Source organism: Hyperolius riggenbachi, chromosome 10, assembly GCF_040937935.1.
Source record: "Hyperolius riggenbachi isolate aHypRig1 chromosome 10, aHypRig1.pri, whole genome shotgun sequence".
In the NCBI taxonomy this organism is placed as follows: Eukaryota; Metazoa; Chordata; class Amphibia; order Anura; family Hyperoliidae; genus Hyperolius; species Hyperolius riggenbachi.
The window spans coordinates 180,463,221-180,488,319 of record NC_090655.1 but is presented as its reverse complement, the minus strand read 5'-3'; the positions used below and the strand labels follow the sequence as shown (position 1 = coordinate 180,488,319).

At 49.6% G+C, this 25,099-nt stretch overlaps 1 protein-coding gene across 2 annotated transcripts in view; it reads right to left on the bottom strand.

The window, feature by feature from the left end:
- LOC137536050 (peroxisomal N(1)-acetyl-spermine/spermidine oxidase-like) overlaps positions 1-25,099 on the bottom strand; it is a 168,862-nt gene that overhangs the window by 23,942 nt on the left and 119,821 nt on the right. The window lies entirely within an intron of this gene.

Genomic DNA, 25,099 nt, shown 5'->3' with positions numbered 1-25,099 from the left:
GGGAAAGTAACTATAGGCTGCAGTTGCTATTAGTTACGTTCTATCCTGTAGCCTTGCCTGGATGGATGCTTGCTGGTGACTGTTGTTAGCCTGCTTGCTCTGCTTCTGTGGACGTGACTGTGAGCTGCGGTTGCTACTAGTTATGCTCCAATCTATAGTCCTGTCTTGTACCTGTCTGAATTCTTGCTATCGCTAAGGCAGCACAGTGCGAACTAAGGCAGCGCAACATCGCACTGCGCTGCTATTGTGTTTTATTTGTAGCGATATCGGAAGCCCAGAGCTGCAGTTGCTCTGGGCAGCCTGTGCAACCTCTTCCATTATGCAGCTCTTAGCCTTGTTGCGCATGGTGGTTCGAAAGTATGACCCCCCCCCCCCCCCCTCCAGCATTACACAGAGATTTATACAGAAAAATCATGACGATTTTCGCATCCCACTGTCTATCTATCTATCTATCTATCTATCTATCTATCTATCTATCTATCTATCTATCTATCTATCTATCTATCTATATATAGTATATAGATATTTGTACATGCATGTCTGTGAATCTGGGTATCTGAGTTGGTTCTGCCTATTGTTTTTGTATCTTTTTTTTTCTGTCATTGTGGCACATTCATTAAAAATAATCTGCACAGTTTTATGGATATTTAACCACTTCACCCCAAGAGCGATTTTCACCTTCCCGTGCTCATCCCTTTCATATGCCAATAGTTTAATCACTACTAATCACAATGAAATGATCTATATCTTGTTTTTTTTCACCACCAATTGGGCTTTTTGGGGTTGATATTTGTTTTCAGTAATTACTTCTATTTTCTATGCATGTTAAAGGGAAATTGTAAGGAATATCGGAGATGCCGCCGCTGAGTCAAGCGGCATGGCGGCTATCTCTGCGTGTCAGCCTGCGGCCTCTGCCGCGCGGTTACATGCTCAGGTTATGCCTTCCATTGCTCACAGGCTAAGATCTACGGGCGTGCGGGCAGAGCGACAGGACCTTTATGCAGCTAAAAGGGGAGTCAGCTGATCACGCGGTAAGCTGACTCCAGCTAGCATCCGGATTGGCTGAGTGACTGGGGCGGAGCTGTGGAGTATGTTGAGTATATATAGAGCAGGTCTGTCTGTAGCTCCGCATCTGCTGTTGCGAAAGCTATATTGTGTTAGCGCTCAGACCCCAGTCAGATCCCAAAGTGTGCTAGAACCGGCCAGAGCCGGGGATCCACACTTAGCTAGATTCTGTTGACAGCTTTAAAGTACTAGTGCATTGTGTATTTGTTATGACCTTTTGCTTGCTCTGACTATTCTTCCGTTTGTCGATTCTGTACCTCAGCCTATCTGGTTCACGTTGCCGACCCTGCCTGTCCCTGACGTTGAATCAGTCTTCCGCTTCTGTACTGTATCTGTCCGCTCGTTGCTAACTCTGCCTGTCTGACCTGGCTACCCGCATCAGTGGGCTCTGCCACTGGTGAGGGAATCTAGTTTTTTACACCAACCTCTCAGGTGTAGAATACTGCTGCTTAGTCTGTGATACCCGCTCCTCTGGTGTCCACAGGCTGCAGTACTGTCTGTATCACTTGTGCCTAGGCTGCAGTACTGTCTGTGTCACTAACTCCTAGGCTGCAGTACTGTCTGTGTCACTTGCTCCTAGGCTGAAGTACTGTCTGTGCCACTTGCTCCTAGGCTGCAGTACAGTACTGTCTGTGTCACTTGCTCCTAGGCTGCAGTACTGTCTGTATCACTTGCTCCTAGGCTGCAGTACTGTCTGTATCAACTACTTCTAGGCTGCAATACAGTCTGTTCCACCTGTTCCTCAGGGGATCCTTAGTCCAGCATTACTGGGATTATCCTTCCTTGTACTGTGCACCAAACACTACCCGATTGCAGTACAGTCTGAATCACTTGCTCCACAGGTGATCAGTCGTACCGCACTATTGTATTCCTTCTCGTTGTTGTGGTACATATATACCCCTTGGCTGCAGCACGGTCTGTCTCATCCGTCTATAAGGTGAGCACTGGCTGCAGCACACTCGGGGTCACCCGCTCCTCGGGTGAACTCTCTCATCCTTATTACTGTTACACCAAACGCTATCTCCCATTGCTTGTTCAGTGTCAGGCTATACTAGTATTATTGGTGATTTTGCAGATCACCACATAATCAGGTATAGCATCTGTATTATTGGTGATACTGCAGATCACCAATAATCAGAGATCTGTGTGTGCTGACACCAATCGTTACAGAAATACAAGGAAAAAATGAAAAAATACACTATTTCTCCAATTTCATCCCCTGTGGTTTTAATATAAACACTGCAACGGTACATAAAACCCACACATTTTATCTGCCTATTTGTCCTGGTTATCACAAGATTTTAATTCTGCCCCTAATACAAAGTATGGTGACAATATATGATTTGGAAATTAAGGTGTATTTTTTCTTAGGTGGTATTTTTTCCACCATTTTCACATGCACGGGAATGCACGTGCACGCGCGGGAGCACGCATGTGCACATGCGCATGTCCACGCGCACATTGGCAGCAGCACTGTCTGACTTAAAAAATATCCTGGAGCCATTAAGAGGCTTTAGCAGGACGTTTTTATAAGTCAGCATGTCCTTAAAGCGGTATTGTCACCATAAAAATCAAATTTCAACAGCAACTGTTCTGAGTGTATTAAGTGATAAAGATGCTAATCCTGCATTCAAAATTTTTATAAATATGTGTGCAGTTATGTTGCAGCATAACGCTGCACTGGACCTATTTTTCGCCGTCGCCGGGGACTGGAATGCCTGGGGCTCGCCCATCTATAATTTATTCAGCCATTTCCCCTCCTTCTAAACCACCCACCCCTCCCCTGCTTCCCACCCACATCTCCCCTCTTCCCTGGTTGGCTGACACCCCATGTGACGTCTATACTAGACGCCACAGGTGTCAGCCACCGCTGTTGTGGGAAGAGGAGCTTTTCAGAGAGCCGCTGATGCCTGCGAGAGTGCGAGTGCGAACTGACCAGTTCGCCTGGAGCCCCATCACCGCCGCTCCCGCCCGGAGCCTCCGCCGCTGCCGCCTGGAGCCCCCATCACCGCCGCTCCCGCCCGGAGCCGCTGCCGTCTGGAGCCTCCATCACCGCCGCTGCTGCCCATCACCGCCGCTTCCGCCTTGAGCCTCCGCCGCTGCCGCCCGAAGCCTCCGCCGCTGCTGCCCGGAGCCTCCATCACCGCCGCTTCCGCCTTGAGCCTCCGCCGCTGCCGCCCGAAGCCTCCGCCACTGCCGCCCGGAGCCTCCATCACCGCCGCTGCCACCCATCACCTCCATCACCGTCGCTGCCACCCATCACCGCCGCTGCCGCCCATCACCGCCGCTGCTGCCCATCACCGCCGCTTCCGCCCGGAGCCTCCATCACCGCCGCTGCCTGAAGGGAAAGAAGGACAGGAGGAAGCCCACCGAAGAGGACACCTGTACGCTGCCACCCGGAGGCCATATCGCCGAGAGGTAAATGTACTATCTTGCGGAGCCCCCGATGTCCCCCTGCCTCTCCTCTCTGCACTCTCCCTACTCCTGCTGGAGCTGCGGCAGCATAATGGGGGGGGGGGGACCACTGGCTACACACCTATCGTGCGGGGGGGGGGGAGATGACACTGGCTACACTTAACCTTGGGGGTGGGGGGTGAACCACTGGCTACACACTTATCGTGGGGGGGCACTGGCTACACAATTATCCTGGGGGGGGGGGGGGCACTGGCTACACACTTATCCTGGGGGGGGGCACTGGCTACACTTATCCTGGGGGGGGCACTGGCTACACACTTATCCTGGGGGGGGGGCACTGGCTACACACTTATCCTGGGGGGACCACTGGCTACACACTTATCCTGGGGGGGGGGACACTGGCTACACTTATCCTGGGGGGCACTGGCTACACTTATCCTGGGGGGGGACACTGGCTACACTTATCCTGGGGGGGGGGACACTGGCTACACTTATCCTGGGGGGGGGCACTGGCTACACTTATCCTGGGGGGGGGAACCACTGGCTACACACGTATCCTGGGGGGGGGGGGACCACTGGCTACACACTTATCCTGGGGGGGGACCACTGGCTACACGCTTGGCACACATATCCTGGGGGGGGGGGCGCTGGCTACACTTATGAGGGGGGGGACCGCTGGCTACACTTATGGGGGGGGGACCGCTGGCTACACTTATCCTGGGGGGGGGGGGACACTGGCTACACCTATCCTGGGGGGGGACACTGGCTACACTTATCCTGGGGGGGGGACACTGGCTACACTTATCCTGGGGGGGACGGACACTGGCTACACTTATCCTGGGGGGGGGGACGACACTGGCTACACTTATCCTGGGGGGGGGGGCGGACACTGGCTACACTTATCCTGGGGGGGGGAACCACTGGCTACACACTTATCCTGGGGGGGGAACCACTGGCTACACACTTATCCTGGGGGGGGACCACTGGCTACACGCTTGGCACACATATCCTGGGGGGGGGCACTGGCTACACTTATGGGGGGGGGGACCGCTGGCTACACTTATCCTGGGGGAGGGGGGGACCACTGGCTACACACTTGGCACATTTCTCGGGGGGGGCACTGTCTACACTTATCCGGGGGGGGGGGGGACACACTTGGCACACTTATCCTGGGGGGGGGGCACTGGCTACACTAATCCCAGGGGGGTGGGGAACCACTGGCTACACTTATCCAGGGGGGTGGGGAACCACTGGCTACACTTATCCAGGGGGGGGGGAAATGGACCACTGGCTACACTTATCCTTGAGGGGGGGAGGCCACACTGTGACTCTCCCTCCCTCACACTCTCTCACACTTACACTCACACTCTGACTCACTCACTCTCACTATCTCATGCATACTCACTCTCACATCCTCGCACTCTCTCTCCCACACTTACACTCTGACTCTCACTCCCTCACTCTCACTATCTCACGCATACTCACTCACTCTCACACTCTGACTCTCACTCCCTCACACACTCTCACACACTCTCACACATCCTCGCACACATCCTCACACTCTCTCCCACACTTACACTCTGACTCTCACTCCCTCACATTCACTCACTCACACACTCTCACACATCCTCACACTCTCTCACACTTACTCACTCTCACACGCTGACTCTCACTCCCTCACACTCTCTCACATTCTCTCTCTCACACACTCACTCTCACACACAAACTCACTCTCACTTACTTTCACTCACACTCACTGCAGAGAGAAGAGGAGCCGCCGGAGGGAAGCCTGCGGGGAGCATAGGAGCTGCCAGAGGGAAGCCTGCGGGGAGCATAGGAGCCGCCGGAGGGAAGCCTGCGGGGAGCATAGGAGCCGCCAGAGGGAAGCCTGAAGCCTGCGGGGAGAAGAGGAGCCGCCGGAGGGAAGCCTGTGGGTAGAAGAGGAGCCGCCTGAGGGAAGCCTGCGGGGAGAAGAGGAGCCGCCGGAGCTGTAAGGCTAACACACACTCTCACTCTTGCACTCAATCTCTTACTCTCACACTCTGACTCTCACTCCCTCACACACACACACTCTCACTCTCACACACTCAATCTCACACTCTGACCCTCCCTCATACTCTCTCCCTCACACTCTCTTACTCGCACTGTCGCACACTCACTCACTCTGAAACTTGATCACAATTTACTTTTACTCTCACTGCGGGGAGCAGAGGAGTCACCGGAGGGAAGCCTGAGGGGAGAAGAGGAGCCGCCGGAGGGAAGCCTGCGGGGAGAAGAGGAGCTGTAAGTTAAGGGTCACTCACACTCTCCCACACCCTCACACTCACTCTCTCCCTCACATTCTCACACTCTCTCCCTCACATTCTCACACTCTCTCTCCCTCACACTCTCTCTCCCTCACACTCTCTCTCCCTCACACACAATCTCACACTGTGACTCTCCCTCCCTCATACTCTCTCCCTCACTCTCTTCTTTGCACTGTCGCACACTCACTCACTCACTCTGAAACTCGCTCACATTTACTTTCACTCTCACTGCGGGGAGCAGAGGAGTCACCGGAGGGAAGCCTGAGGGGAGAAGAGGAGCTGTAATGTAAGGGTCACTCTCACTGTCTCACACACCCTCACATTCTCACACACCCTCACACTCACTCTCTCTCACATGCTCTCTCACACGCACTCTCTCATGCACTCTCTCACTTCTCTCTCAAGCGCTCTCTCTCACGCGCTCTCTCTCACGCGCTCTCTCTCACACGCTCTCTCTCACACGCTCTCTCTCACACGCTCTCTCACACTCACTCACTCTCTCACACACACACACACTCTCTCTCACACGCTCACGCACACTCACTCTCTCACACTCTCACGCACACTCACTCTCTCACACTCACTCTCTCTCACACTCACTCACTCTCTCACACTCACTCACTCTCTCACACTCACTCACTCTCACACTCACTCATACTCAAACTCACTCACACTTACTCTCACACTCCCTCACACCCTCTCATTCTAACATCCTCACACTCTCACATTCACTCACTCTCTCACACTCTGACTCTCACTCCCTCTCACTCACACAAACTCTCACACTCCTGACTCTCACTACCTCACACTCCCTCACTCTCTCTCAAACTCACTCACACACTTACACTCACACTCTCTCAAACTCACTCACACCCTCACACTTACTCACACCCTCACTTACTCACTCTCTCACACTCCCTCACACTCACTCTGACTCCCTCACACTCACTCTGACTCCCTCACACTCACTCTGACTCCCCCACACTCTGACTCCCTCACTCTCTCACTCCCTCACTCTCTCACTTACACTCACTCTGACTCCCTCACACTCTCACTCCCTCACTCTCTCACTCCCTCACTCTCTCACTTACACTCACAAACACACACTCTCACTTACTTTCACTCACAAACTCACTCACACTCTCACTCTCACACTCACTCACACTTACTCTCTCTCACACTTTCCCAAACTCACACTCTCTCACTCCCTCTCACAAAATCACACACTCAAACTCACTCTTACACTCACTCAAACTCACTCACACTCTCTCTCACACTTTCTCAAACTTACACACCCACACTTTTACTGAGGAATCCTACCTAGCTACACTATTACTAGGGGAACCTACCTGCCTATACTTATACTGGTGAATCATACCTGCCTATACTTATACTGGGGAATCCTACATATACTGGGCACATATACCACCTGACTACATATAATGGGCACAAATACCCCCTGACTACATATAATGGGCACAAATACCCCTGACTACATATAATGGGCACAAATACCCCCTGACTACATATAATGGGCACAAATACCCCCTGACTACATATAAAGGGCACATATACCCCCTGACTACATATAATGGGCACATATACCCCCTGACTACATATAATGGGCACATATACCCCCTGACTACATATAATGGGCACATATACCCCCTGACTACATATACTGGGCACATATACCCCTGGCTATATATATACTGGGGCACATATACCCCCTGACTATATATACTGAGCACATATACCCCTGACTATATATACTGAGCACTTATACCCCTAACTATATATACTGAGCACATATACCCCTGGCTATATATACTGGGCACATATACCCCCTGGCTATATATACTGGGCACATATACCCCCTGGCTATATATACTGGGCACATATACCCCCTGACTACATATACTGAGCACATATACCCCCTGACTACATATACTGGGCACATATACCCCCTGACTACATATACTGGGCACATATACCCCCTGACTACATATACTGGGCACATAGGAGCCTGCATCACCGCTGCTGCCCGGAGCCTGTGCAGCCACCAGGGGAGAAGAAGAGGAGCCCCATTGCTGCTGGAGGAAGAGGACGGGACACATGCCCGCCGCCACCGCCTGCAGGCAGAGGAGCCGATATAGCCACGGCCCAGATGGAAGTCTGCTTGATGAGAATAAAAAGTGACTTCTTGCTTCATGGTAGATTTTGTGGATACAAACTCTTGCGCAAAATCCTCATGATGTAGTTGAATGTCTCCTTGTTCCCGTGAAAATGTAAATGTTTTGTAAAAATTTTTTTCTTACTTTGTACTTAATGTAAAAAGTTTTGTGCTGAAATATTTTTTAATAAATTTTATTTCTTACACAACCTGTAAAAACAGGAAAACTATGTCCTCAATGAACAATAATTAACTTTGTAAAATTGGACACTGACTTTGAAAGCATATACCTTTGGTTTCATGCAACAACTGTTCAATGCTTGTTATACAGCAAATGTAGGTAATGATGTGCAGCCAGAGGTAGGGTTGGGTATCCCTGGCTACCTATGCTGCGGCCATCTAATACTGGCGACCTATGCTGCGGCCTCCTACTACTGGCTACACCTATTCCTGGCTACCTATGCTGCAGCCACCTAATACTGGCTACCTATGCTGCGGCCTCCTACTGGCTACATCTATCCCTGTCTACCTATGCTGTGGCCACCTACTACTGGCTACACCTATCCCTGGCTACCTATGCTGTGGCCACCTACTACTGGCTACACCTATCCCTGGCTACCTATGCTGCGGCCTACTACTGGCTACACCTATCCCTGGCTACGTATGCTGTGGCCACCTACTACTGGCTACACCTATTCCTGGCTACCTATGCTGCAGCCACCTAATACTGGCTACCTATGCTGCGGCCTCCTACTGGCTACACCTATCCCTGTCTACCTATGCTGTGGCCACCTACTACTGGCTACACCTATCCCTGGCTACCTATGCTGCAGCCACCTACTACTGGCTACCTTTGCTGCGGCCTCCTACTGGCTACACCTGGGGTGCCCAATAGGTTGATCGCGATCTACCGGTAGATCGCGGCCGCCTATTTGGTAGATCGCTCATGTAACATTTTGCGGCTGTCAGCTGTCAGAATCGACCTACACTATACCTGGCTAACTATACTGAAGGCACCACACCTAACTACACTATACCTGGCTAACTAACTGACGGTCCCTGCACCTAACTACACTATACCTGGCTAACTATACTGAAGGTTCCTGCACCTAACTACACTATACCTGGCTAACTATACTGAAGGTTCCTGCACCTAACTACACTATACCTGGCTAACTATACTGAAGGTTCCTGCACCTAACTACACTATACCTGGCTAACTATACTGAAGGCACCCTGCACCTAACTACACTATACCTGGCTAACTATACTGAAGGTCCCTGCACCTAACTACACTATACCTGGCTAACTATACTGAAGGTTCCTGCACCTAACTACACTATACCTGGCTAACTATACTGAAGGTCCCTGCACTTAACTACACTATACCTGGCTAACTATACTGAAGGTTCCTGCACCTAACTACACTATACCTAGCTAACGATACTGAAGGTTCCTGCACCTAACTACACTATACCTGGCTAACTATACTGAAGGTCCCTGCACCTAACTACACTATACCTGGCTAACTATACTGAAGGTCCCTGCACCTAACTACACTATACCTGGCTAACTGTACTGAAGCCACCTACACCTATCTACACCATACCTGGCTAACTATACTGAAGGCATCCACACCTAACTACACTATACCTGGCTAACTATACTGAAGGTTCCTGCACCTAACTACACTATACCTGGCTAACTATACTGAAGGCCCCTATACCTATCTACCTATACTGAAGACACGTATACCTGCTACCTAAATGTTGGTAGATCTCCTGGACTCTGCAAATTTTAAAGTAGCTCAATAGCCAAAAAAGTGTGGGCACCACTGGGCTACACCTATCCCTGTCTACCTATGCTGTGGCCACCTATTACTGGATACACCTATCCCTGTCTACCTATGCTGTGGCCACCTATTACTGGATACACCTATCCCTGTCTACCTATGGTGTGGCCACCTACTACTGGCTACACCTATCCCTGGCTACCTATGGTGTGGCCACTTACTACTGGCTACACCTATCCCTGGTTACCTATGCTGTGGCCACCTAATACTGGCTACACCTATCCCTGGCTATACCTAGTGCATGCTGTGCTATGGAGAGGGGAGGGAGAAGCAGCAGTGGGTGCTGTGCTATGGAGAGGGGAGGGAGAAGCAGCAGCGCGTGCTGTGCTATGGAGAGGGGAGGGAGAAGCAGTAGTGCGTGCTGTGCTATGGAGAGGGGAGGGAGAAGCAGGAGTGCGTGCTGTGCTATGGAGAGGGGAGGGAGAAGCAGCAGCGCGTGCTGTGCTATGGAGAGGGGAGGGAGAAGCAGGAGTGCGTGCTGTGCTATGGAGAGGGGAGGGTGAAGCAGCAGCGTGTGCTGTGCTACGGAGAGGGGAGGGTGAAGCAGCAGCGTGTGCTGTGCTACGGAGAGGGGAGGGTGAAGCAGGAGCGCGTGCTGTGCTATGGAGAGGGGAGGGAGAAGCAGGAGCGCGTGCTGTGCTATGGAGAGGGGAGGGAGAAGCAGCAGCGCGTGCTGTGCTACGGAGAGGGGAGGGAGAAGCAGGAGCACGTGCTGTGCTATGAAGAGGGGAGGGAGAAGCAGGAGCGCGTGCTGTGCTATGGAGAGGGGAGGGAGAAGCAGCAGTGCGTGCAGTGCTATGGAGAGGGGAGGGAGAAGCAGCAGTGCGTGCTGTGCTATGGAGAGGGGAGGGAGAAGCAGCAGCGCGTGCTGTGCTATGGAGAGGGGAGGGAGAAGCAGGAGCGCGTGCTGTGCTATGGAGAGGGGAGGGAGAGGCAGCAGGGCGTGCTGTGCTATGGAGAGGGGAGGGAGAAGCAGGAGCGCGTGCTGTGCTATGGAGAGAGGAGGGAGAAGCAGCAGCGCGTGCTGTGCTATGGAGAGGGGAGGGAGAAGCAGCAGCACGTGCTGTGCTATGGAGAGGGGAGGGAGAAGCAGCAGCGCGTGCTGTGCTATGGAGAGGGGAGGGAGAAGCAGCAGCGGGTGCTGTGCTATGGAGAGGGGAGGGAGAAGCAGCAGCGGGTGCTGTGCTATGGAGAGGGGAGGGAGAAGCAGGAGTGCGTGCTGTGCTATGGAGAGGGGAGGGAGAAGCAGCAGCTCGTGCTGTGCTATGGAGAGGGGAGGGAGAAGCAGCAGGGTGTGCTGTGCTATGGAGAGGGGATGGAGAAACAGCAGGGTGTGCTGTGCTATGGAGAGGGGAGGGAGAAGCAGGAGTGTGTGCTATGCTATGGAGAGAGGAGGGAGAAGCAGCAGCCTGTGCTGTGCTATGGAGAGGGGAGGGAGAAGCAGCAGCGCGTGCTGTGCTATGGAGAGGGGAGGGAGAAACAGCAGGGCGTGCTGTGCTATGGAGAGGGGAGGGAGAAGCAGGAGTGTGTGCTATGCTATGGAGAGAGGAGGGAGAAGCAGCAGCCTGTGCTGTGCTATGGAGAGAGGAGGGAGAAGCAGCAGCGCGTGCTGTGCTATGGAGAGGGGAGGGAGAAGCAGCAGCTCGTGCTGTGCTATGGAGAGGGGAGGGAGAAGCAGCAGGGTGTGCTCTGCTATGGAGAGGGGAGGGAGAAACAGCAGGGTGTGCTGTGCTATGGAGAGGGGAGGGAGAAGCAGGAGTGTGTGCTATGCTATGGAGAGAGGAGGGAGAAGCAGCAGCCTGTGCTGTGCTATGGAGAGGGGAGGGAGAAGCAGCAGCGTGTGCTGTGCTATGGAGAGGGGAGGGAGAAACAGCAGGGCGTGCTGTGCTATGGAGAGGGGAGGGAGAAGCAGGAGTGTGTGCTATGCTATGGAGAGAGGAGGGAGAAGCAGCAGCCTGTGCTGTGCTATGGAGAGGGGAGGGAGAAGCAGCAGCGCGTGCTGTGCTATGGAGAGGGGAGGGAGAAGCAAGAGTGTGTGCTGTGCTATGCAGAGGGGAGGGAGAAGCACTGACACACTCACTCACTCGCTCTCACTCACACACACTCTCTCACACTCTCACTCACACACTAAGCCGCGTTAGACTGTTTGCACATGCGCAGTAATGCTGGAGGAGGAGGTCTCCCCTTTGATGGGTTAATCACGAAAACAATGTACAATACCACTGAGCTTGTACCATGTGTGGCGTGAACAAAGATTCAATAAGATATCTTAGTTCTGTAGTGTTGTCCGGATCATGAACGATTCGGATCTTTGATCCGAATCTATTTTATGAGTCGATCATCCAAATCATCAAAATGAACGATTCGGATCGCAAAAGGGGCGGGGCCAGGAGCGACACGCCCCCTCTCAGCGGGCAGCGGGGTCCTGGAAGCAGGGATCGCTCTGTTGGATGGGAGCCAGCCTTGCAGGGAGACAGGTAGATGAGATAGAGGGGACATGGGTGCCACTGCCAGATATGTGTAGAGCACACATACTGGCTATAACGTGCTGCTCATTATAGGCTGTCTGTTCGTAGTTGTGCACAGTGAACACATTGGAAGCTTTTGGCTCAGCACAGCTCAGTAACTTTGCAGACAGTGTGATTGAAAGGCAATATAATCCTCCTGCACTCGGCACTAAACAGCTGCACTTATCTTCTGGGAATGCTTTCTTTCACTGTGCGACCTTTTCTTTCAAAGTGTACAGATGAACATATAGGTGAAATATATGTAAAGCATATGATTGCAGCATGTGGGTATTACGTGCAAACATTTCTGCTCTCTGCTCGTCCCTCCTCCCTTCTCTGACCACTCCTTGCCCTCTGTCCATCTTCTCCCCTTCTCTGTGTGTCCACCCCTCCTCCCCTTCTCCTGTCTACAGACCTGTCCTGCTGTTCATTTCACCCCCGAATGCTTCCTGTAGTAAAATGATCCGAGATTCGGATCAAAGATCCGGATCTCTTCAATGATCCGATTCGAATCATCCGGATCATTGAAAAGATCCGAACTTCCCATCTCTATAGTTCTGTTCTCAAAATGCCATCAAGATTACCATTCTTTCATTAGCATTGTTTCCAGGAGTAGAGCACACACACTTCCTGAAGGGACAGCTGAAATCCGATCTCTGAAGTGTGCTCTGAAATCACCCTGCTTTTGTGATGTAAACACAGCTGTACTGAGTCGCACAATGATGACATAAGACAGTGCAGTTCCTAGTATACACCTCAGTGGGAGTGTCTGAAGACTCTGGGAGGAGGGCAGGTAATGAATATACAATGAGCAAGAGAAGGGAGGGGGGAAAACAAGAGTCTGGGAGGATATGATGTCAGCTTTAGCTGGGGAAAATGGCCACTGCCTGGAACAGGATTTTCTGCTTTTACTTTATAAAATTCTCAGGAATCATAACGTGGACAGTGCAATACATCTGATATATAAGTTGAACTAGTATTTATCTACTTAAATATGTGTTGTTGTTTTTTAGGTTAGCATGGGTGTCGCTTCCTCTTTCAAGAGAATCTGTACTCTAATATTTTTACAATAAAAAGCATACCATTCTATTCCTTATTTTCTCCTGTGCCCCTCTGTGCTGTTTCTGCCACTCCCTGCTGCAATCCTGGTTTGTAATTAACAGTTTTAGGCAGTGTTTACAAACAAATGACATGGCTTCTAACCACAGTATCATAGGCTGTGAACAGCTATCTGGTGTGACTCATGCAGAGCTTGGAGGGGGTGTGTAAAGCTTCTGCCAAAGACAAGCAGTGCTGCACATTCCACACATTCCAGCCTTTGCCCGACAGACAAGACAGAGGAAATAAGATAAGGGGCCTGATTCACAAAGCGGTGCTAACAGTTAGCACCCTGGTGAAAAGCCCTTTATCATGCCTAAACTCAGTTTAGGCATGATAAGTTTAGGTGTGATAAGTTTAGGTGTGATAAGTTTAGGCATGATAAGTTTAGGTGTGATAAGTTTAGGCATGATAAGTTTAAGCACCAACTGCGTTAGCACCGCAGTGCACAGCTGATCAAAAGTTTCGCGCTAGCAAAGTCGGGTGCACTTCGCATAGAGTTTAATGGTGCTGCTTTGCGTGCGGGACTTTGCAAGCGATCTAAACTTATTTAAACTTAGCATGCCTAAACTTATCACACCTAAACTTATCATGCCTAAACTTATCACACCTAAACTGGCTTTTCACCAGCGTGGTGCAATGGTTATCATGCCTAAGGTCTCTAACTGGGTTAGCACCGCTTTGTGAATCGAGCCCCAGATGTATTACAGAGACAGTGCAACTAGAAAAGGTTGCAGTAAGACAGATCACATCAGAACAGGTATAGGAACTTATAGAATAGAAGAAATAACAAGGCAGAAAATTTTGTTACAGAGTCTCTTTAAGTGGTTAAAGAAGTTAAGGTTTAAGTTAAAGTTGGTTAATTGTTTGGTTAAAGAAAAAATAAAACAAAGAAAACAATTTTACCCACCAATAAAAGTGCCTGCAACCTATTTTATTCCATATTGTTGTCTGAGTCTTTATTTATTGAGGTATGTTGGGTAAGTTTGATCATTTTCACCCCTTGTATACGCCTGCACTCCCATAATAATGCAGTTGAAGGACTGAATTATGTGTTTGGGCTTTTCCCTTGGGGCACATTTAGGTGATGCCCCTCCCTTAAAGATTGTTTACCTGGTAGAGGAAAATATATAGCAAAGACTGGGCTTTTGTTTGGAAGCTGTTGACACCATCGGTGTTTGTTATCGTATACGTTTTCTGCCCTGGCTAGAAGAGAGAGTTAGAAGGGAGGGTCAGAAGTGTCTAGTAAAAGCTAGGAGTGAGCTGGTTGCTGTGCCATGGAATGTACATTGCAATTGCTTGAATTTAAATTAATCAACATCTATCCAATGTCTGCTCATTATTTTTGGACTATCTTAATGTTATGTTATGTTATGTCAGGCCTCTTTAGGGCTTACCACAGGCATTATGCCGCACCAGGGATGCTCAGCAGAGCTCGAATATTCGAGTTGCTCGAATATTCGAGCTCTTTTTCAGCTATTCAAGCTCGGTATTTGAGCTCGAATAGCTGCATCTATTCAAATGGGCTATTCGAGTGAACTCGAATAGCCCATTCACTATTCGCGCTATTCGAGCAAACAGCGGTATTCGAGCTCGAATACCGAGCTCGAATAGCGTCATAGCCCAGATTGATGTCCTTAGAGCCAATCAGAGGGCTCCCAGGCCCTCTGACGGCAGCCAATCACAGAGGGGGACCCTGGCCAGCCCCTACCCTATAAATAGCGGCCGCCATGTTAGGTTTTTCCGTCCTTGCTTGAGACTTGTACAGAGAGAGATCTGCTCCTTTGTGCTTTGGCTTAGCAAGTGCTCTATTGTGGTCAATCACCTAGCGTTTTTGCTCACATACACCTCCTATACACAGATTAAAATCTTGTGATCCCTAGATAGAGATTGTATTTTAGTTAGTAGCTTGTGTGTTACATAGAGACAGCTGCTGCTGCAGGCAAGCTTACAGCTTTAGGCCTCAGGGCCTTGCCTGTGTGGGCAGCTGTCCTCCTGTCCTGTTTATTTCTCATCTATACCTGTGTTTCTGCTGTGTATTCTACCCTGTCTTGTCCTTTACTACTGATTATTGTATTTTGTAGTTGTACTGTACTAGGGACACTCACTGTCACTGTTCATAGCTCCTGCGTGTGTGTGAGCGTGCACTGTCTGTAGTGTACAGTACGCACACTCTATTTCCTTCTACTGAATCTGATTACTACTGATTATTGTATTTTCTAGTTGTACTAGTGTACTAGGGGACACACTCACTGTTCACTGTTCACACTCACTGATTACTGATTATTGTATTTTGTATTTGTACTGTACTAGTAATCACTTAGCGATCTAATCACTTAGTGATTAGTGTCACCTCACCCATCAACCCACTCCATTAAAGTACCCCACTTTTTCACCCGCCCTTTTAAAAAACTTTTTTGTTTACGCCAAAAACATCTAAGATGTCTGGAAGTGGCAGCCAGCGCGGTTTGGGCAAGGGGAAGGGCAGCAAGGGAATCAGGAGGAGAGGGAGCAGCATTGTGGCAAGCCGCGCCACCATGCACAGTTCCGCAGCAGCTGCGTCAGTGGCTAACATTCCGCCTATAGCCACTGACCGTGGACGCCTTGGGTGCCCAGCAGGACCATCTGCAACTCACGCTGCAGAGACACAGCAGCAGCAGCAACGTGTAGTACCTGCTCCTATTTTCCTCCAGCCGGGTCGAAAACGTCCCATTGAGGAAAAGGATGCTGCCACTGTGATGCAACTGATGACGGAGGATGAGCAGCCCGCCATCAGCTCTGCATCCGAGGCCTCCAACTTTACCACCACCACCACCCTTGTTCGCAGCAGCCGCCCAGCAGGGCCTGGGGAGGAGGAGGAGGCCAGTTCACCATCACAAGTTGGCGACCTGTCATTCAGCAGTATTTTGACCCCATGCATTATCAGGGAATTGTCTGCTGTTGTTGGCGATTTTGAGGAGGAGATGCTGATGGGCACTTTGGGGGAGGAGGGATTGTACAGCAAGACTGTGGCGACAGTCAAGCAGCCCATCCATGCATCAGGAGAGGAGTTTGGGGGGTCATCATCCCAGCAGGACATGTTTCAGGAGGGGGAGGATGATGATGATGATGACACTGTGACGGACAAAGACTGGGTGCCACCAGCTCCTGGGGATGTCATCATCAGCAGCTCTGAGGAGGAGGAGGAGGAGGATGCGCCTTGCAAGGAGGCGCATCATTGCAAGCATTGGCAGCAGTAGGCAGGTCCCACAGCCTGCTGGTGTCTCAGGCTCAGCAGCAGCTGCAGCATCTGCCAGTACCACCACCAGCCGCACCCAAGCCCCCCCCCCCCCCCCCACCACAGGGAGACAGGCAGCAGCAGCTCCAGTCCGTAGGGGGGGCTTTCACGTCACCAATCTGGCAATCTTTCAACATGCCCACAGTTGACAGCAAGTACGCCACTTGCAACCACTGTCAGCGGAAGCTGAGCAGAGGTGCAGACCCCTTACAGTACAGCACCACCTCTCTTCTGAACCATCTTGCTGCTAAACATTACCACCAGCATGAGGAGTTCAAGGGGCTGAAGGCATCTGGCGCTGGCAGTGGCACCACACTACCACTGCACAGCCTTCAGCAGCAGCAGCAGCAACAGCAGCCACCCGCCCTCCTGCTCCTCCAGCGCCACCAGCAGGAGTGCGGAAACGCACTGCTCCTCCCCCCTCTGCAACTCCTGCCGCCGACACTGAGGCCTGTTCTGGCAGCCAGTCCTCAGTGGCCTCCTCTGCTGTCTCCGCTGATTCCTGTACTAGCAAAAGGCGACGCCAGAGCCTTTTGAGCGAGTCCTTCCAGGGGGTGGTTAGGGCTCTGTCTCCCAGCAGCCGTCGCGTGCGGCAGCTGAACGGCTTGCTGGCACGAGCCATGTGCTCCTAACTCCTGCCGTACACGCTCGTGCAGGAGGGGAGCGACATGCGTGCGCTGCTTGCTTGTGCAGCCCCAGACCGGCAGCTCCCCAGCAGACACTTCTTCGCCCGCAAGGTCATGCCTGCACTGCACCGCTTTGTGATGGCCAATGTGGAGCGAGGGCTGGAGCACGCGGTTGGTGAAAGGGTCCACGTCACCATGGACTCCTGGAGCAGCCGCTTCGGAACAGGCCGCTACCTGTCCTTCACTGTCCACTGGGTCAGCAATGGTGGAAGGGGGTGAGGATGGGAGAACAGCAGCGGGCCCAGCAGCAGCAGCAACACAGTGGGTGGTGCCACCCCGCAGGGTCAGGGGAACTGCAGCAGGTTCCTCCGATCCTCTGCCATCCTCCGGCACACGTGGCCAAACCCCCCGCCTCAGCAGCAGCGTGAAGCCACGCCACTGCCAAGCGCTGCTGCAGTTGGTCAGCCTTGGGAAAACCAAACTGACGGCAACCCATGTGTTGGCCAAACTCCAGGAGCAGGAGAGGCGTTGGCTGACCCCCAGAGGCCTCAGAGTCGGAGAGGTGGTGGCCGACAATGGGGCCAATCTGGTTGCCGCAATCGACAGGGGAAACCTGACCCACATCCCCTGTCTTGCCCACGTGCTGAACCTGGTGGTGCAGAAGTTCTTGCGCACCTACCAGGGGATGGACGAACTGCTGGAAATGGCAAGGAATGTTGTGCGTCACTTCCGGCGCTCGCCTGCAGCCTCTGCGAGCCTGGAAGACATGCAAAAGGAGCTGGAGCTTCCACGCCATCGGCTGATCCTTGACGTTCCAACTCGCTGGAACTCCACCCTGGCGATGTTGGAGCGTCTGGTTGAACAGAAGCACGCTGTCAAGCAGTACCTTGCCCTGGCCACTGTGTCCGCCGCTCAGAAAAGGGACAAGACCAGCATCATCCCGTCCATCGTCCCAGATGACGACTGGTGGCACATGCAGCAGGTGTGCTTAGTGCTGGCTCCCTTTCTGCAGGCCACCAACATGGTGAGCAGGGACCATGCTATGGTGTGCGAGTGGGTGCCCCTGGTTTGTCTGCTGAACAGGGCCCTCGATGCTTTGCTGGAACAGGGAGCGGCAGCCTTGGCCCAGCAGGAGCGGCATGCAGCTGCACAGTCCACCTCTGAGGGGGAGAAGGAGGAGGAGGACTTGGTGGAGGTCCCTGACCTTGCTGCTGATGAGGGGGATCAGCACAGCACAGCTGAGTTAGTGCGGAGGTGGAGAGAGTATGAGGCTGAGGAGGCAGAGGAGGAGAATGAGGACAGCACTGCCGTCGATGTGCCAGCACACGTGGCCCGCCTCTTCCCAATGGCAGCGCACATGCTGAGGTGCCTGCGCAGGGACCCCAGGGTGATCCAGATGAAGCAGAGGGAGGACATCTGGATCAGCATGATGTTGGACCCACGCCTCAAGGGGAAGTTGAGCCAGTTCCTGCCTCCTGCAGGAGGAGACCCAGCGCAACAAATAAGGAGCTTGCAGCAGGCCCTTGTTGAGCGCTTGGAGGAAGCCTTCCCCCAGCCTTCCACCCCCACTGTCCAGCCAGCACAGAGGCAGCAGCAGGTGCCTACATCCAGCAGCAAGCGCACCACAGACCTGCTGTCTCTCAGCAACGAGCTCTACAGGACTGTAGAGGCTCCAGCAGTGACTAGAGAGTAGGTGCATGCAGCAGCATCCTCCTCCGGTCACAGCCAGCGCCTGACCCGCATGGTGGCTGACTACATGGGGTCCTACAGCGGGCTTGACAGCGATGCCCCTGTTGATCCCATGGAGTATTGGGTCAAGCGCCTGGAGATCTGGAGCGAGCTGGCGCAGTATGCCCTGGAAGTGCTGTCCTGTCCCCCTTCCAGCGTGCTGTCCGAGCGTTGCTTCAGTGCAGCTGGTGGCGTGGTCACCGAGAAACGCTCACGTCTGTCTCACAAGTCTGTGGACAGACTGACGTTTCTCAAGATGAACCAGGAGTGGGTGGAAGGCGAGTTCCTGGCCCCTGTTGTCGGCGAGAGGGGGACATGAAGTGGCTGCCGGAACCATCGTTAATATGCCTTACCACCCTTTACCACCTCCTGGCTCCTGCTCACTAAGCCAGCCTGGTTCACTTTGACTATTACGTCGCCTGTAGCCACACATTTTACACCTACAGTGGGCTGCTGTGTACTGCCCTTCTGCTGTCTGTCTGTGTTTCCCACTACCAGGGTACCATCTGCTGCCACTCTGCCACCAGCTATTACGTCCAACAATAGGTATATGTGTAATTTGCTGTAAAAAAAAATAAAAAAATAAAAAAAAAGGTTTAATTTTTCTGAGGTGCCCGGGTTGAAAACTGTGTTGTCCCAGTTGTGTATTGGACACGATGTGGGCTGCACGACCGCTGTCTGGGACCTCCTGTTGTGTTTATTTACAGCCCTGGTATCACCGCTAGGTACCAGGACTATTATGTCACGCTGCCTGCTGCCACACTCACACTACTCCTCCATTCCGCCTGCTGCGGCTGTCTGTCTGTGTTTCCCACTGCCAGGGTACACAGAATTACCTTCTGCTGCCACTCTGCCACCAGCTATTACGTCCAACAATAGGTATATGTGTAATTTGCTGTAAAAAAATAAATAAATAAAAAAAAAGTTAAATTTTTCTGAGGTGTCCGGGTTGAAAACTGTGATGTCCCAGTTGTGTATTGGACATGATGTGGGCTTCACGACCGCTGTCTGGAACTTCATGCTGTGTATTTACGGCCTGGTACCACAGCCTATTGTGTCTCGCTGCCTGCCTCATTGACTGCCTGCTGCAACACACTCATTCTCCTCCTCCTCCTGCTGCTGAATTTACCTCCTGCTGTCTGTGTGTTTCCACTGCCAGGGAGCACATACAATGGCGCTTCCACCATGCGCCACCAGCTATTTATTACGCTCAAAAATAGCTGCATTTCTTTAAAAATAAAAATATATATACTTTTTAATACTTTGTGATATTATTTTTAGAGGTGTCCGGGTTGAAAACTGTGTTGTCCCAGTTGTGTATTGGACATGATGTGGGCTTCACGACCGCTGTCTGGAACCTCATGCTGTGTATTTACGGCCTGGTACCACCGCTAGGTACCACAGCCTATTATGTCTCGCTGCCTGCCTCATTGACTGCCTGCTGCCACACACTCATCCTCCTCCTTCTCCTGCTGCTGAATTTACCTTCTGCTGTCTGTGTGTTTCCACTGCCAGGGAGCACATACAATGGCGCTTCCACCATGCGCCACCAGCTATTTATTACGCTCAAAAATAGCTGCATTTCTTTAAAAATAAAAAAATATATACTTTTTAATACATTGTGATATTATTTTTAGAGGTGTCCGGGTTGAAAACTGTGATGTCCCAGTTGTGTATTGGACATGATGTGGGCCACCAGCTATTTATTACGCTCAAAAATAGCTGCATTTCTTTAAAAAAAAATTTATAAGAATAATAATAATAAGAGGAAGAAAAATAAAAGGAAAAAGAAAAAAGATATAGAAGAGAAAGAAGAAGAAGAAGAAGAAGATATAGAAAAAGAAGAAGAAGATATAGAAGAAGAAGATATAGAAAAAGAAGAAGAAGATATAGAAAAAGAAGAAGAAGATATAGAAGAAGAAGATATAGAAAAAGAAGAAGAAGATATAGAAAAAGAAGAAGAATATATAGAAAAAGAAGAAGAAGAAGATATAGAAAAAGAAGAAGAAGATATAGAAAAAGAAGAAGAAGATATAGAAGAAGAAGATATAGAAAAAGAAGAAGAAGATATAGAAAAAGAAGAAGAAGATATAGAAAAAGAAGAAGAAGATATAGAAAAAGAAGAAGAAGAAGATATAGAAAAAGAAGAAGAAGATATAGAAAAAGAAGAAGAAGAAGATATAGAAAAAGAAGAAGAAGAAGATATAGAAAAAAGAAGAAGATATAGAAAAAAAAGAAGAAGATATAGAAATAGAAGAAGAAGATATAGAAGAAGAAGATATAGAAGAAGAAGATATAACAGAAGAAGATATAGAAGAAGAAGAAGAAGAAGAAGAAGAAGAAGAAGAAGAAGAAGAAGAAGAAGAAGAAGAAGAAGAAGAAGAAGAAGAAGAAGAAGAAGAAGAAGAAGAAGAAGAAGAAGAAGAAGAAGAAGAAGAAGAACAAGATATAGAAAAATAATAATAATAAGAAGATATAGAAAAAGAAGTAGAAGATATAGAAGAAGAAGATATAGAAGAAGATATAGAAGAAGAAGAAGATATAGAAGAATAAGAAGAAGAAGAATATATAGAAGAAATAGAAGAAGAATATATAGAAGAAATAGAAGAAGAAGATATAGAAGAAGAAGATATAGAAGAAATAGAAGAAGAAGATATAGAAGAAGAAGAAGATAATGAAGAAGAAGATATAGAAGAAGAAGAAGATATAGAAGAAGAAGAAAAAAAAAAAAAGAAGAAGAAGAAGATATAGAAGATAAAGAAGAAGAAGAAGTATATACAGTACTGAACAGAACTTTGGACACACCTTCTCATTCAAACAGTTTTTTTTTTTTTAAAGGAACATCCCCACATAATCACTTGCTGTTGTTGCTTGGAAAAAAGGATGTTTCTTGCATCATTCACCCCCAAAACAAGTGTTGGAAGCTATTTAAGGCCAATTCGAATAGTCAGCTCGAATATCGACTCGAATAGTGAGCTCGAATACCGAGGTCGAATCGAATAGTAAAAAATAGGCGACTCGAATATTCGACCTAACTCGAATAATTTACTATTCGAATTCGACCTAACTCGAATAATAAAAAGGGGTATCCGAGCATTCCTGTGCCGCACTGCTCTTCCTACCTTGGCTGGGTCTCCTTGCTGAGGAGGGGGCCACTAGGTTACCTTTGCCCGGGATCCCTGTCACATAAGTGACTACATTTCATTTACAATTTTTTAAGGCGAGTATTTACTGCAGAGCTGGGACAAGGTCCTCCAGCACCCAAGGTTGAGACACCAAAGTGCGCCCCTCCATCCCTCCACCCCAGCCATCACACACTGATTACCATTAGACTAAGAGGTGCCCCAGGGCCCCCAACACCTTAATCTCTAGTTATCTTGCTTGCAGTCACTGCCATGTATTCCCTTTTCTTATTTCTCTCTGCTTCAAACACAATAGGGGAATGATAGGTGAGTGGGTAGTGTGTCCCCTCCTACACTGCACCCTGAGGCTGGAGCCTCTCTTCCCTCTGCCTCGGCCCAGCCCTGATTTACTGTTTAAATTTAATAATTATAATGCTGAAAAATTCCATGATTTAGAGCTGCATAATCATGTCTCGTGATATGCATTCTAAATACAAGCTTGGAAAGAATAGCACAGGATAACAGATATATAATCTTTATGATATCTTTATATTGAAATGTAATGTTTGAATGTCCATTTTCTTGCAAGTAGTATTCAGAAATGCTGAAGCTAACGCCCCCCTTTACTGTACCTGTTTTGAATGCAAGGTGTGTAACCTGCCCGTTATTTGAGCTCTGCATACCTGTGCAGGTAGTCAATTCAGGTGCAGCGTCTGTTTGGAAGCGCTGCCATTTCCTTCTGCTGTACAAAACTTAAGTATACTTCAGGCTAGCTGCCTCCAGGGGTGTCAGCTTGCATTCAAATTTTAGAATTTAGATTAGTGTCAGCACATAATTTGCATCTGATTTGTATTCAAGGTGTGTATTTAGCCCCAAGGGGCTGGGCATATCTCTGGAGCTTTCACTTCACTTGCAGCCTGTGAGCGCTGCCCATTGCTTGCTGTCTTCTGAACAAATGTGTATACCATTTATGGCTAGCTGCACCAGGTAAGGATTATGATTTTAATTTTAGACTAGCTAGGGTTCACTGTTGGATATGTCTCACTGTTGAATATGTTTCACTGTTACATTAGTTTGAGGTTTTAACCTTTTTTTTTTTTTTTTTTTTTTTTTTTTGGACAATTTTCATTGTTTGAACATGCTTCACTTTTTTATATGTTTCACTGCTAGATTAGTGGTTAGTTTCTCTCCTATGGGGCACGTCACCGCCGTTGGAGAGTCTATTAGGGATAATTTGTGCACAACTTATGCTGAAGCTAACGCCCCCCTTTACTGTACCTGTTTTGAATGCAAGGTGTGTAACCTGCCCGTTATTTGAGCTCTGCATACCTGTGCAGGTAGTCAATTCAGGTGCAGCGTGTGTTTGGAAGCGCCGCCATTTCCTTCTGCTGTACAAAACTTAAGTATACTTCAGGCTAGCTGCCTCCAGGGGTGTCAGCTTGCATTCAAATTTTAGAATTTAGATTAGTGTTAGCACATAATTTGCATCTGATTTGTATTCAAGGTGTGTATTCAGCCCCAAGGGGCTGGGCATATCTCTGGAGCTTTCACTTCACTTGCAGCCTGTGAGCGCTGCCCATTGCTTGCTGTCTTCTGAACAAATGTGTATACCATTTATGGCTAGCTGCACCAGGTAAGGATTATGATTTTAATTTTAGACTAGCTAGGGTTCACTGTTGGATATGTTTCACTGTTGAATATGTTTCACTGTTACATTAGTTTGAGGTTTTAACCTTTTTTTTTTTTTTGGACAATTTTCATTGTTTGAACATGCTTCACTTTTTTATATGTTTCACTGCTAGATTAGTGGTTAGTTTCTCTCCTATGGGGCACGTCACCGCCGTTGGAGAGTCTATTAGGGATAATTTGTGCACAACTTATGCTGAAGCTAACGCCCCCCTTTACTGTACCTGTTTTGAATGCAAGGTGTGTAACCTGCCCGTTATTTGAGCTCTGCATACCTGTGCAGGTAGTCAATTCAGGTGCAGCGTCTGTTTGGAAGCGCTGCCATTTCCTTCTGCAGTACAGAAAACCTACCCATACCACTGAGGGGTCATAGAAAAATGGTGCGTAGTGGCGATGTTTAAAAATGGCGCCGCATTGAAAACATAGCCTTAATGTTATTTAGCAATATCAACGCTTAATTATGGTGCACAGACGAAAAATTAATTGAAAGGTTAAATTGTTAAGTGGCATATCGCTAATTATCATTTTACTGTCTTTAACGTTAATTAACCCACCGTGATGAGAGTTTCTTCGGCTGCTGGCTCATACACAGACACAATTTCCTCATATGTGGCAGCTTCTCAAGTTTCAAAATAAGCAGCAGGAGGGAAGAGAGAGGAATGGACGGGTGGAGAGCGGACACGTTAGCTCTGCCACCTCTGCCATTTAGGAAAAGCATATCCTGGGGTGAGGATGGTTGGCACAATGTGGGGATGATGCTGGCAGGAGAAGAGTGCAGCAGTAGGAGCCGGAATGCCACACAGGCAGCAGTGTGCTGGGTCACCCACACGGGATCAGCTGCTTGACCACTTCCAGCACCACTAGACAGTGGGCACTGCCAGCCAGCCACCAGCCTGGAGCATCATGCACAGGGTAAGAAAGTACTTTCATTGGCAGTGGCAGAGCCCTGGCATTTATATTTGTAGCCTCTGTCATCTGGCTGATGTTTTATAGCTAAACATTACATAATGTTTAATAACGTTTATAGCTTATTGTTAAATATCAATAAGCGGCAAAAAAACCCTAAAAAACAGCGTCATCACCGTGCACCATTTTTCATATGCTCCATTTTTGACTGGACCCACTACTGAGTAGCACGGCGGGGAGCAGTATATTATTTACCTGCTTCAGCGCTGAGTTCGGTTTCCTCTTCTGTTCCCTGCAGCTGTGTTCTGTGCTTCATACCTGCTTCCAGCTCCTGAACA